This window comes from Xenopus laevis, chromosome 1L (assembly GCF_017654675.1).
Source record: "Xenopus laevis strain J_2021 chromosome 1L, Xenopus_laevis_v10.1, whole genome shotgun sequence".
NCBI lineage: Eukaryota > Metazoa > Chordata > Amphibia > Anura > Pipidae > Xenopus > Xenopus laevis.
The window spans coordinates 168635890-168649892 of NC_054371.1; the positions used below are offsets into that span (position 1 = coordinate 168635890).

At 38.5% G+C, this 14003-nt stretch overlaps 1 protein-coding gene across 1 annotated transcript in view; it reads left to right on the forward strand.

Annotated features, from left to right (window-relative positions):
- The window catches only part of tango2.L (transport and golgi organization 2 homolog L homeolog), a 49535-nt gene extending 44911 nt beyond the window's left edge, over positions 1-4624 (forward strand). Inside the window, 1 exon segment of the mRNA NM_001090225.1 lies at positions 5-4624. The gene's annotated coding sequence lies outside the window, so the exon portion shown is untranslated.
- Positions 4625-14003: the final 9379 nt, after the last annotated feature.

Below are 14003 nucleotides of genomic sequence, written 5' to 3' on the forward strand. Positions count from 1 at the left end.
AAAAATTCGCCCATCCCTAGAACTGAGTGAAAATGTGCTGAAACACCCTCTGCCACTATACATTTTTAACTGTGTTTTTCTAGAATGTGTTTGATTTTACCTCTTTGTGTAATTGTGGCAAAGGATTCTTCATGACATGCTTAATAAAATAAGCCAAATATTGCTTTAATTAAATAAATACATCTAACTTGGATACAAAGTGGGTAATGTGAAATGAGAAGATAAGGTGTGGATACTTTGGTAGCTAACTGGATTAACTTTGTAAAAGGGTGAACATTTAAAATGTAGTTGGTAAAATGAAGTTAAAAGGGGCACATAACGTAATTTAATATTGTTCTTCTGAGCAATGTTGCAATTAGCATTATTAAGAAGTTGTTACTTTACTGATATCATACATTGTGTTACAGAAGACATGAAGATGGAATTACTGATGCAGGAAGCCTCTCCTGATGCCTCTCTGCTCGGTTCTATTACTTCTGTCACACTGAGCACTAAAGTAAATTGCAAAAGGGCTTAGTAGAACACCCAGAGCAATTCCACATAGTTATATGGGTGGGTATGTGTCCCCTATAAGTAAATTAACCATATGTTCAGATGTTTCCATAGAAGAAATTCTATAGTAATAAGTGTATACACAGTATTGATGCATCAAGTGAGAAATCACATAAAGCATAACATGTTATAGTAATAGTTAAAGAGTTTAAAAATATAGTATAATACTGGTTGCTATTTTGTTTGTTCCAATACTATCTGCTGCCTTGCGGTGCTATGCCAAATGCACAGGTTTTCCAACTCAGTACCTATACTAGAGTTGATACCATACATTGCCCTTTCCTTACATAATTAACCTCGGTTTCCTTGTGTATGCTTTGAAATCTCAGGATTATTGATCTATTTGTTCTATGACTAATTTTTCACAAAGTTGTGATAGTATTTGAAATGCTGTTAGAGTTGACATAACTTTTTGTGCATGTTTTATTTTCTTAGCTTGTATTTCACACCAAATTATTGAAAATCTCCTCTTTCAATCTAGAAATACTTGTTTTATTGCTTTGCTATAGTAATTACAAGAAATTAATTCGTTGTACAATTTAATGAAAAATACAAAAAAAGAATGTTTAATTACAAAGTGTAATTACAGGAAGAAAAAGTACATATTTATTTATATAAAAGCTTTGCGGAAGATGGGTATATTTAACAAAGGGTGCAAACAGAGCATAGTTTTCCAGAGGGAAATATCAGAGTTCTGGATTCACTTGTACATGTGTCAAAGTGAGAATTCACTTTCACCCTTTGATAATTATACCCCTTATACAACTTTAGAGAGACGTGAATAGTGATGGGCAAATCTGTCCAGTTTTGCTTCACTGAAAAATCTGCAAAACTTGACAAACTATTTATAAATGTCCCCCGGACAGACTGTGGTGAGCTCTGTTTTCACCTATTGATAAATATACCCCTTATTATAGTTTGCCAAGGACACATTATAAAGTAAAAGAGTGATACAAAGGTTTTAAGGGGGCCCGTCAATACCCAGACCAGCCTGTAGCCAGTAGACTGTTCACAAATAAAATGAGCCAACTAAAATAGGTCTGAAACTGAAACTCCTAATGCACCATTTGGGCGGGTGGGTGGTGCATCCACAAAGAGGAAATTCACATCTTTGGGGCTGTTGCCCTGAGCGAATGGAACAAAATTGAATTGTGCAATGTCCATCCCTTCGGCTTGGAGGACGATAATTCAGATATTATGAAGGGTTGACATTTGTATGGCCACCTATGAAGCTTTATCACAATTACAAGCTGGTTATGACTGGCAGATTGTAGGATTTGCTTGAATGTCAAAAAATAAAATGCATATATACACTACCAGTCAAAGGTTTTTGAACACTTGAAGTATCACATGTTTTGCACATGTTTGTGTTACAGAATGGCAATTAATTCCTGAAAAATATAAGACAAACTAAAAGAAAATCAAGTTAATGCCAATACTTTTACAGAAATGCCCACAATTGATCTTTGCTAGTTGGCTGCTTACCCTTGACCTTTCTATCCAATTCATATCTGTTTTCCTTCAAATAGTTCTGAATAGTTGGAAGTATGCTTAGGATCATTATCCTATTGCACCACAAAGAGTTGCCCAATAAGTCTCATACCAGAGGGTATGGCATGACACTCAATAATAATGGTGTAGAACCTTAAATTCACTCTGTGCAGAGCCAGAAAAACACTTCAAATCCTTAACACTAGCTCATCCATACTAGCTCATATCATGTTTAGACACTGAGAATTCATATACCTGGATGGTGTAAGAATACCTGGTAGTCTAGTGGGGTGGCGGGGACACCCTCCACCTGCTGCCTCTTGTCCCTCCTCTCACTGCTCTTGAACGCTGCGTGAACCCGGTAGACTCTGCTTTCTTCCTCTGCGCCGCATGACATCATCGCGTTTGGCACAAAATTTGAATATTTAAAGGTGCAAATACCTTATTCCCATTGCTCAGCGTAAAGGTCCTTTCTTAAGTTCCTGGGTGCGATTTCTAGGTGTGTTTCCGGTTTTGATCCTTGTCTGTCCCTGACTTGTCTATATGTTGCCTGAAACTGACTCCTGCCTGGTTTTGACTATTCTCCGGATCCTGATTTGGTGCTGCGCTAACACTCTGACCTGTGGCCTGTGCCCCAACCTTGCAGCCGTTAAACGATTTGGTACCGCATTGCCCGTCTGGCTCCTCAGCACGACCACAAGAAGAAGCAGGAATGCGGGGGGAAGGCCAGAGGGGGGGTTGCATCTGCATTCTTCCCTGTTTCCTGAAGTTGATGGTGGTTGATAGTGTAAATTACACAAAAATGTATTTCAATTCAAAATGTATTTTTTAAATACATTTTTTTAAAAATCACAAACATTTTGAACTGGCACATACATATTCTTAAATTATTAATATTGCAATAATATCAAGATATAAAGATCAAAGAAAATTGTTCATTAACTTTTGTTAAAAGAATAGTGTGTATGTATATCTATATATAGTTGTCAGAAGTAGCTGCACTCACAGGTCTTAATAAGAATAAGAAAACTTTTTATTGTGGGCAAAAACTAACATTTCGGCTGGAACACCAGCCTTTTTCAAAGTGAACCGGATATACAAACATCGGAATAAATACATATTACTACGCCATACTATGTATTTATTGCGATGTTTGTATGTCTGGTTTACGTTGAAAAACATTAGTTTTTGCCCACGATAAAAAGTTTTCTTATACATCATAAGACCCGTGAGTGCTGACAACTTCCATTCATCCTTATCGAGGACTGCACCTCGATAAGGATGAATGTTAAATTCCTGTAATTAATTTTGCTTTAAAATATTTTTTTCTCAGGGCTTTTTTTTGATTATTCTGTTGTTCCTGCTGACTCCTTCCTTTCCTGTAAACCAGGGTGGAGGATAATGCAGCAAAGAGCACTGCTACTATTTTCTGCTTCCTGTTAAAGAAAGGGTGCTTCCTGGAGTTGCCTGCTTTAATTAACTCTGTATTTTTGGAAGATTATCAGAACAGCAGTCTGGCTCACCCATAAATTATGATGTTTTTTTATTGAATGTGCTCCCCCCTTTCACCCTATAAAAAGGGTAATTTGTAGATGGATAAGTAGCTCTAATAAACAAACCCCACCCTTCCCCAAGCTGCAGCATTTGAGGTATGAAGGCTTACGTTTGACTGGCAATAAGTTTTATCAGCTTCTCTTTTGCTTGGGAGAACAGTTATTGACAGGAAGTAATACAGTAAAACTGGTTTCATTTTCTTATTTCATGCAAGAAATAAAAAAACAAATATTTCTTAACTAAATGAATAACCAAAAACAATGTTTAGCAAAAGCCCTATTCAATCAGTTCATGTTAAGAGGATATACACTGCCCCTTTAATTGGAACATTATCAAGAGCAAGATGAAAAGCTAGACTGTATTGTACAGCAGATTGAGTCATGTATAAAGTACTGAACTTCTCCTTATAATTTGAGCCAAAATTGGGGCAAATGGGAATAAGTGCTGGGTGTTTGTATGAAGGAGCACATGTATTGTACTAAATGCATATGCCTATACAGTATATATAAAGAATTCTTTTCTTACAGTACTAGATGTTTTTCCTATTTAAATTGTTTATTAGACTTGAATTAAGTCTATTAAACCTGCCAGAGCAGTTAATATCAACTGCATCATTTCATACCCTATAGGATTTCAATGTGTAGCAATATTATTTCAGATTATACCTCAGATGTGCTGCTATTATGTTGGTCAAGTTAAATGTTCTTTTTTGTGGCACATTGCAGAAATTATAGAAACATTCATATGGTGTGGTGTTTGTATGAAGTCCAGCAAATCCAAAACTGTAAAATACACTGAAGGGAAGTAGTCAAATCTCAAGGATCATTATTGAAAGGCTAATGTTTTTTTTTTATTTGTTTATATTGCTTACTGTCAGTATGTGTGAAAAATGTTAAAAATGGATTATTGTCCCTTAATGTAAGACTTTACATAAACACAATTTGCTCACTGGTATAAAATTGACTGAATTGGAATGTAATTTGGGCAATTGAAAATGGATTTCAATATAAATGATTTACAACCAAAATAATGCTGTTAATTGTGTTATTCAGTTCTTTGTTTTAATGACATTTGGGTCTAATGTAACACTAAGGAGTTCATTTATTAAACCTCAAGTTTTTAAAGGGGAAAATTCAAATTTATAGAGTTAAAAAATCTGATTAAAATACTCCATCTCGAACCTGTGGAGGTCATGTAGAAGTCAATGGCAGATATGGTTTTTAAATACAGGTATGGGATCCGTTATCTGGAAACCTGTTGTCCAGAAAGCTCAGAATTATGGAATAGCTGTCTCCCATAGAACCCATATTATCCAAATAATCTCTCTGTAATAATAAAACAGTACTGTAATATTACCTGGTGGTCCAGTGGGCATGTGGGGTCCCCAGAGGTTTATAAACCGGTGGGCCCCCAATATCCAGTCCGACCCTGACTGGGAGCCTCCGATGCCAATTTTAAAAAAAAAAGGTAAAAAATAAAATTACTGTTGTTACCCATTAGATTCTAAACTAAATTAGCCCATATGTTGTCCCTAAATTATGAAAAATATTGTCTTTGTGTTCATATAAAACAATGGACCAGAACTCAAAATAACCCCTTTGTACCCTGGAGTAAAATATTACTTTTGATCAATTTTACCTGTTATCTTCTCTTAAATTATCCCTTGTTCTGCCCCTTATTTGCACAAAAATAATGGATCCTCAAAGTACAAAAAACTAAAAAGATGACAGTCACTTGGCCCTAATTTGCACATATACTCTTTTTTTGTCAAATTGGGAAAAGCGGTTCTGATGACCGCAGATACTGTGGGCAGCCAGGAAAAAATTACTGGGAGCCTCTGACGCCACTGTAAAAAAAGAACTTTAAATATAAAGATTACTGTTAGTGCATATTACATTCTCCTAAATTAGACCATACATTGTCCCTAAATTGTGAAAATATTATCCTTGTACTGCACTGGAATTACCAAAAATAACCAAAAGTTTATGGGTAACTGTGGGTGACAACCAACTCCTTTGTGAAACGGTGGAAACCCCTGCTATCACCAATCCAGAAACTGACATCAATCGGCCAAAAACATGTGTAAACATAATAAAACATAAGTGAAGAGGATGAATAAACTCCCAAAAAACAGGATTCACAATGCCTCTTGAAGCACTTTTACGTTCCAAACTCCAGAGCTCAGCCAATTATACTGTGGTAGAGTGACCAAGAAAAGCTGGAACTCTAGCTTTTAATTTCTCCCCAGGTACTGAGATATGCTCCAGGAAGGGAGTTGTTAAACAGAGAATCCGTTCCAGTCTAGAAACTGGAGCACACGTTCCATAGGAAAGCTGTACTGTGGAAAGGGCATTTAAACCTAATTGGAGCATTGGAGTGTGTCTCTCAGCAGGGCACAGCAGGTAGGAGATCTGGCTGTGTTAAGAACTCCCAGAGGAGTTGGGAGTGCTGCCTGTAGCTGCATGAAGCAGAAGATGACCGGGACCGGGAGTTGGTCAAGCTTGTGAGTCTGGCTACGAGAATGAGGGAAGCCAGAAAGCTTAACTCTAAACAGAAAGAGTCCTGTGAGTACAGGCAGGGCTGGAACTAGGGGTAGGCAGAAGAGGCATGTGCCTAGGGCGCAAAGGCAGAGGGGCGCCAGGCACGTACCTCTTCTGACGCCATCCCCTTGTTCCCTCAACCTGCAGCGGTACTGAATAGTGAGTATTTGCATGTGCGATCCCGTTCTTCGACGCATGCGCACTCACGGGTCCATGGCACTTTCGCGCATGCGCACTTACGCTGCCTCAGGTCTTTCGTGCATGCGCAGTCGCGCATCCTTGGCTAGAACAGTGGGGAGGCGACGAAGTCGGCTGGGTTGCCTGGGGCGCCCGGCCGACTTGGCCCGGCACTGAGTACAGTGATGAGCCAAACAATATGATTTTTGTTATGCTTGTCGTCCAAAAGGGGCCCAGTCTAGTCTTCAAACGTGTGAAGGTAGTGCCCAGTGGGTAAGGTTTTATGATTTATGTTTGTTTGCTACAATGGTCACCCCTGTGTCTGTTTAACCCTTTAAGTGCCACAGAACGTAGAATCTACGTTCTGTGGAAAAGTAAGTTGAAATGCCACAGAACGTAGATTCTACGTTCTGCAGCACTTCCGGGTTCCGTTCCGCTTCAATCCCCTGCCCCTAGGCAACGAGCAGAGCAGGGGATCGAGTGGCCCCTGGGGCGCGATCAGTGTTCAGTAGACACCTGGTGTTCATATTTAGGATGTTTTATGCTGATACGTTACGAAATGTGGGGCATATAATGGGGTAAAATTCAAGCTTTCTGACAATTTTCAGAAATTTGATAAAAACCGTTATGTTCAGCATTGCTTTGCAGTTTGGCAGTTTGCAGTAGAAACACTTATTTACCCATATTGGATTCATCAGAATGTGTACTTTCTGAAAATATATGGTTTTCTGGGGTCTCTGTACTGTTAGGGGGGTCTAATGTTGCATAATACACACACCAGGTGCTTATATTGCAGCAGCCAGCGCGTCAGCCGTGAAAATGTATATACGCTATTGTCATTTGGGGGTCTCTGTGCGCCACATAGTTTGGTATATCTATGCATACTGGGCATCAAAGTGTTCAGTAGACCCTGGCGTTCATATTTAGGATGTTTTATGCTGATAAGTTACGAAATGTGGGGCATATAATGGGGTAAAATTCAAGCTTTGTGACGATTTTCAGAAATTTGATAAAAACCGTTACGTTCAGCATTGCTTTGCAGTTTGGCAGTTTGCAGTAGGAACACATATTTACCCATATTGGATTAGTCAGCATGTGTACTTTCTGAAAATATATGGTTTTCTGGGGTCTCTGTACTGTTAGGGGGGTCTAATGTCGCATATTACACACACCAGGTGCTTATATTGCAGCAGCCAGCGCGCGTCAGCCGTGAAAATGTATATACACTATTGTCATTTGGGGGTCTCTGTGCGCCACATAGTTTGGTATATCTATGCATATTGGGCATCAAAGTGTTCAGTAGACCCCTGGCGTTCATATTTAGGATGTTTTATGCTGATAAGTTACGAAATGTGGGACATATAATGGGGTAAAATTCAAGCTTTGTGACAATTTTCAGAAATTTGATAAAAAAAGTTATGTTCAGCATTGCTTTGCAGTTTGGCAGTTTGCAGTAGAAACACTTATTTACCCATATTGGATTCGTCAGAATGTGTACTTTCTGAAAATATATGGTTTTCTGGGGTCTCTGTACTGTTAGGTGGTCTAATGTCACATAATACACACACCGGGTGGTTATATTGCAGCAGCCAGCGCGTCAGCGGTGAAAATGTCTATACATATTGTCATTTGGGGGTCTCTGTGCGCCACATAGTTTGGTATATCTATGCACATTGGGCATCAAACTGTTTAGTAGACCCCTATGTTTATTTTTAGGATGCTTTATGCTGGTAATGATACATGGACAATACGATGCTGGAAAGTTGAAGCTTTGAGGCAATTTCCAGATATTTCACCCAAACCGCCAAATTTGGCAAAGCCTTGCGACTCAGTAGTTTGGAGCAGAAAGGCATGGGTACCCATTTTAGATTCTGTAGAATGTGTACTTTCCAAAAATATATGGGGTTGGGGGGTAAACATATATTTCTGTGTTTTTACCCCACAAAAATGCAGTCAATGTGTTGATTTTTCATTAGCTGAAGTTACCCACAGGACAATTTGTATGTGCTAACTTCATTTTGGGGCCTCTAAATGCCATATACTTTGGTAAACCTATGAACAATGGCCACCAAACTGTTCGGAGGAACCCTGGCAATCATATTTATGGTGCTTTTTCTTGGTGCATAACGATACATGGGTGATATGGTGCTGAGAAGTTGAAGCTTTGAGGCAATTTTCAGATATTTTACCAAAACCGACAATTGTGGGAAAGCCTTGCGACTCAGTAGTTTGGAGCAGAAAGGCATGGGTACCCATTTTAGATTCTGTAGAATGTGTACTTTCCAAAAATATATGGGTTTTGGGGGGTAAACATATATTTCTGTGTTTTTACCCCACAAAAATGCAGTCAATGTGTTGATTTTTCATTAGCTGAAGTTACCCACGGGACTGTTTGTATGCGCTAACTTCATTTTGGGGCCTCTAAATGCCAGATACTTTGGTAAACTTATGAACAATGGCCACCAAAATGTTCAGAGGAACCCTGGCAATCATATTTAGGGTGCTTTTTCTTAGTACGTAATGACACATGGGTGATATGGTGCTGGGAAGTTGAAGCTTTGAGGCAATTTTCAGATATTTCACCAAAACCGACAACTTTGGGAAAGCCTTGCGACTCAGTAGTTTGGAGCAGAAAGGCATGGGTACCCATTTTAGATTCTGTAGAATGTGTACTTTCCAAAAATGTATGGGTTTGGGGGGTAAACATATATTTCTGTGTTTTTACCCCACAAAAATGCAGTCAATGTGTTGCTCTTTCATTAGCTGAAGTTACCCACAGGACTATTTGTATGCACTAACTTCATTTTGGGGCCCCTAAATGCCAGTTACTTTGGTAAACCTATGAACAATGGCCACCAAACTGTTCGGAGGAACCCTGGCAATCATATTTAGGGTGCTTTTTCTTGGTGCATAACGATACATGGGTGATATGGTGCTGAGAAGTTGAAGCTTTGAGGCAATTTTCAGATATTTCACCAAAACCGACAATTGTGGGAAAGCCTTGCGACTCCGTAGTTTGGAGCAGAAAGGCATGGGTACCCATTTTAGATTCTGTAGAATGTGTACTTTCCAAAAATATATGGGTTTTGGGGGGTAAACATATATTTCTGTGTTTTTACCCCACAAAAATGCAGTCAATGTGTTGATTTTTCATTAGCTGAAGTTACCCACGGGACTGTTTGTATGCGCTAACTTCATTTTGGGGCCTCTAAATGCCAGATACTTTGGTAAACTTATGAACAATGGCCACCAAAATGTTCAGAGGAACCCTGGCAATCATATTTAGGGTGCTTTTTCTTAGTACGTAATGACACATGGGTGATATGGTGCTGGGAAGTTGAAGCTTTGAGGCAATTTTCAGATATTTCACCAAAACCGACAACTTTGGGAAAGCCTTGCGACTCAGTAGTTTGGAGCAGAAAGGCATGGGTACCCATTTTAGATTCTGTAGAATGTGTACTTTCCAAAATATATGGGTTTGGGGGGTAAACATATATTTCTGTGTTTTTACCCCACAAAAATGCAGTCAATGTGTTGATTTTTCATTAGATGAAGTTACCCACAGGACTATTTGTATGCGCTAACTTCATTTTGGGGCCTCTAAATGCCAGATACTTTGGTAAACCTATGAACATTGGCCACCAAACTGTTTGGAGGAACCCTGGCAATCATATTTAGGGTGCTTTTTCTTAGTACATAATGACACATGGGTGATATGGTGCTGGGAAGTTGAAGCTTTGAGGCAATTTTCAGATATTTCACCAAAACCGACAACTTTGGGAAAGCCTTGCGACTCAGTAGTTTGGAGCAGAAAGGCATGGGTACCCATTTTAGATTCAGTAGAATGTGTACTTTCCAAAAATATATGGGTTTGGGGGGTAAACATATATTTCTGTGTTTTTACCCCACAAAAATGCAGTCAATGTGTTGATTTTTCATTAGATGAAGTTACCCACAGGACTATTTGTATGCGCTAACTTCATTTTGGGGCCTCTAAATGCCAGATACTTTGGTAAACCTATGAACAATGGCCACCAAACTGTTTGGAGGAACCCTGGCAATCATATTTAGCGTGCTTTTTCTTAGTACATAATGACACATGGGTGATATGGTGCTGGGAAGTTGAAGCTTTGAGGCAATTTTCAGATATTTCACCAAAACCGACAACTTTGGGAAAGCCTTGCGACTCAGTACTTTGGAGCAGAAAGGCATGGGTACCCATTTTAGATTCAGTAGCATGTGTACTTTCCAAAAATATATGGGTTTGGGGGGTAAACATATATTTCTGTGTTTTTACCCCACAAAAATGCAGTCAATGTGTTGATTTTTCATTAGATGAAGTTACCCACAGGACTATTTGTATGCGCTAACTTCATTTTGGGGCCTCTAAATGCCAGATACTTTGGTAAACCTATGAACAATGGCCACCAAACTGTTTGGAGGAACCCTGGCAATCATATTTAGGGTGCTTTTTCTTGGTGCGTAACAATACATGGGTGATATGGTGCTGAGAAGTTGAATTTTTGAGGCAATTTTCAGATATTTCACCAAAACCGACAATTGTGGGAAAGCCTTGCGACTCAGTAGTTTGGAGCAGAAAGGCATGGGTACCCATTTTAGATTCGGTAGAATGTGTACTTTCCAAAAATATATGGGTTTTGGGGGGTAAACATTTATTTCTGTGTTTTTACCCCACAAAAAATGCAGTCAATGTGTTGATTTCTCAGTAGCTGAAGTAAAGTCCTGAACAATTTGGATGTGATAACTTCATATTGGTGTCTCTAAACGCCAGATACTTTGGTAAACCTATGCATAATGGGTATCAAACTGTTCAGTGGACCCCTGGCAATCATATTTCAGGTGCTTTTTCTTGGTACCTAATATAGTTTGGGATATGCGGAGCAGCAAAATAAAACCTTTGAAATGATTTTTCAGAATTTTGAATTTTTTTTTGAAAAACCGCTATGTTCAGACAAGCTTTTATGTTTGGTAGTTGGGAGTAGAGAGACATAGTTACCCATTTTGTAATTGGCAGAATGTGTACTTTTCAAAAATGTATGGTTTTCTGGGGTAAACCTACGGTTTCAGGATTTTTTGCCTTGGAATCTAAAGCATGCCGTTTTCTGCCTTAGTGCTTTCAAAATTCGGTAATATACTGCCGGGAGTTTTTGCTGTACAGAAATCCTAAATCTCCCTAAAACTATACATATCTGGTATTGGCACATTCGAGAGACATAAGGCTTTCCAAATCAGTTGGATTTTCATCCGTAACATGAAATATTTTTCTGATATAAATTGATATACGATGAAAAATGGTAATTTTTCATTTTTTTTTTGGTATTTAGTACTATAAATTTTTTTGCACAGGTGGAAATACATGAAAACTCAGGCAGATTTAGAAAGCTCAGTTTCTCCCGAAAAAAACAATGTATAGTTTTCCTAGGTAAACTATAGGTTTCCCCTCAGAAAATGCCCCTAAAGTGAGAGAGCACAAAATGTTTCAAAAACGGCTGGCATTTCGCGTAACCAAAATGTGAAATTCTGCTGGCACTTAAAGGGTTAAGAGACTGTTTATGTTTAAAAGTGGGAAAACAAACTGGTGTGTTTTCATTGAAGAAGCCTGTGTCACTGTCTTTCTGCTCCTTTGTCCCATGCTGCCTGCCTACCATTGACCTATCCCCCCAAAAGTTACATGTGCAAGCTGTCAGTTTGTCACAATACACCATTGGATTATTTTAAAGGCACCTCTCCTTTACTTTTCTCAGCATCCAGTATAGCTCCAAAAGCCCTGCACAAAAATGATTTGACGGATACATGGCAACATATGAATAATAATGACAGGAGCTATACTCTTTACTCCCATGCCAGACAGGTATACAAAAATGACAAGCTCTCAAGTGGTTTGCCATGGGGCATCTTATTCTAACATGGAGTGGAGAAATTTTTTTAAAACAAACATTAAGGGCCCCATTTATTAAACCTTGATTTTTGCTGGTTGAGGTTTTTAGAGGGAAAACTTGAATTTTATTATTAGATTTGTCATCCCAAAGCTGCTAAAAACCAGAATACAAAAACTCACCATATCAAACTTGTCGAGGTCATGTATAAGTTAGTGGCAGATGCCCTTGAAGTTGTTTCTTAACATCGTGATCTGTGCTGGATAATCTGAAAAATGTGGGGTTTTCGTCCATTAATCCGAAAAAGTTGAGTTTTTGCAGCAAAAACTCTATAAAAGAGTTTTTGGAGCGGAAATCATACGATATAAATTGATGCTCGATTTTGTTGAGAAAAATGATTGATAAAATTATGTTAAAATCGTGGAAGGGAGTTTGGTCAAATTTGTTTTCATAAAAAATTAAGATTCATTTGAGTTTTAGTAAATGTGCCCAGAAGTGTTCTATTGGTAATAAATATCAAGAATCTTATTATAAATAGTAATTATAAATTATTATTTCACTAGTATCAAACCCCAGCAGGTTCAAGGTCACAAAAAACCCTTTAACAGTCCAACACTGCACCAGTTTGAATCTTAGGACTTGGGTATTAACAAAACGCCAAAATATTCGCATGAAAAAAAAGGTAACTGGTACCATCTCCTTTATGTAGATTCCCAGACAAGGAATACATCTTCCTCTAAGAAATGCCATCGAAATGTTTGGAAAGCAAAAAACTGGGATGTCGTGTAACACTCCAAGCAGGTCATTAGTGGCTTTGTGGCTTAGAAATGATAAAACAATGATTTTCCTGTATGTGGGACTGGTCATATCTGAAAAAACAAAAATCTCCATTAAGTAATACCAGTATTGGAGATGGTATCACAAGGTCAAGGGGACAGCAACTTTTTTAATAATAAGGTAAAAAATTAAGATAAATTCAGATTTTAGTAAACAACCCTCTTACTGTAAGGTTCTTCAACTTAACTCTGTTTATGACTTTCACAGCTTTGATTTTATGGGGGTTTAACCCATAATTGCCAAGGATTTTTTTATGTCATTAAAGCCTATGTATTTTGGCAAGTTTTGCATTTCTACTTTGAAAATCTCTGAAGTGATGAGATCATCTTTGATGTAGAAGATAAGAGACAAAGAAAAAAAGGACCGCTACTGCTCCCCACAGGTACTCTTCCAGGTGCTCTGTCCAGCAGTATCCGACTGCTAAGCATACAATAAGTTCAGGAACAAATAGACGGCACTTCTGGAAAAGATTTATTACTGCTGTATATCCTGACGCGTTTCGGGAATTAATCCCTTAGTCATAGGTCTATGACTAAGGGATTAATTCCCGAAACGCGTCAGGATATACAGCAGTAATAAATCTTTTCCAGAAGTGCCGTCTATTTGTTCCTGAACTTATTGCATCTTTGATGTATCTATAAATCCCTGCTTTATCCCAAATTCTGACTGCTTCCATCTTCCTCTGTTGGGGGACCTTCCTGACTCACTTCTGTCTTCTTCAGAGATGCAGATGTTTTCAATTGTAATTATATTTCTATTCTCAATGGAAACAAACTGATGTATAACTGTACAAAAGCTTTCACAGTAGGCCAAGAATGGTTTGTCAATGGAAAAGAACTTTGGCACACAAGACTCTAACACAGGCGCTGCCATACTGGTGACGTATACGGAAGCTGGAACTAACATCCGCCATGCCGCTAGCACCTGGAAGTGCTTTGGTTGCTGCAGCCATTAA